This window comes from Rattus norvegicus, chromosome X (assembly GCF_021556685.1).
Source record: "Rattus norvegicus strain SHRSP/BbbUtx chromosome X, alternate assembly SHRSP_T2T, whole genome shotgun sequence".
NCBI lineage: Eukaryota > Metazoa > Chordata > Mammalia > Rodentia > Muridae > Rattus > Rattus norvegicus.
In genome coordinates, this window is record NC_141554.1 from 134,036,419 (window position 1) to 134,037,549 (window position 1,131).

Consider the following 1,131-nt stretch of genomic DNA (forward strand, 5'->3'; position numbering starts at 1 on the left):
CCCAATCCTAGGTAAATGAGACTCTACTTAGGCAGCTGTGCTCCACCCCCCTGGATTAGACATGAGTTTCTCATTCTCCTCTTGCTGTTCATTTCCATCAAGAAACCCCCACTGATAACAAACAGTCTTTCCAAATAGGGTGAGGAAACTGCTCCATAGCTTGATACTGGAACAGATCCAAACTGCTGTCATTCCTATATCCACCATTCCATCTAAATATTATGACCTCTTTGTTTGGTTCCTCTTTGGCAAGATGAAAGATGATTGTAAAATATGGTCAGACAAATATGGGAGCTGCACATATTGGTCTTGCCAGATAAATATCCTAGTATCAGAGACTGATCACATCTTCTATCAACAATGCAAGACCCTCTTCTTCTATGTACGAGACCCATGGAATCCCAGGTGGGAAACAGGAGTTGTTGGTAAGCTCTATCATAAAAACCAAGCCAGATTTTCAGTAAGTACTTTTCATATCCGGAGAAAATAAGTATCAATTGCTCAATCTCTCAATATGGGAAAAATAGAAGCAATCAAACACTCCTTTGAGGTCCTTACCTCCTTTACACCCCTCTTCATAAATGGCACTAACTTGTCATTTTGCCTTTTGCTTTAGACCCTGACCTCAGCATACCAAGTGCTTAATGTCACCTGACCCGGTAGATTTAAAGAGTGCTGGCTATGTGTACCCTGTGGAACTACCTCACATTTGCCAATTACAGACTCCAGTGATACTTCCAAATATCCTCACCTGCCCTGACTCTTTTTTATAAATGGAACACTTCACGATTTGCATGTCATCCTTGCACAGGGGCCATGTTAATCTTCTCTGTACTGTTCCAATTTTAGTATATGTGCTGGTGAAACTAGACCTGACTCTTATGTTGTCATGACCCCAAATCTTTTCTCTATCCCTCTTTTTTGGAATATTAAACTGTTTAAAGACATCTGGGACACGTCCTGTAGGTATGCTAAGCTCCGTAGACTACAATAGAACCACAACTCTTGATACTTCATGCCTGTCAAGGTGGCATGCAGTCCAATATATATCAAGTCTGTGGCATTCACTTATATCATTGCTTACCTTCCACCCGGTCAGGCATTTGCATGTTGGCATTCCTGTTCCCTGAA

At 41.5% G+C, this 1,131-nt stretch overlaps 1 non-coding gene across 1 annotated transcript; it reads right to left on the bottom strand.

The window, feature by feature from the left end:
* Nucleotides 1-767: 767 nt before the first annotated feature.
* Nucleotides 768-872, bottom strand: LOC120099404 (U6 spliceosomal RNA). The gene has a single exon (XR_015647259.1). It is a non-coding gene; the product is annotated as a U6 spliceosomal RNA (small nuclear RNA).
* Between the last annotated feature and the right edge of the window lie 259 nt (nt 873-1,131).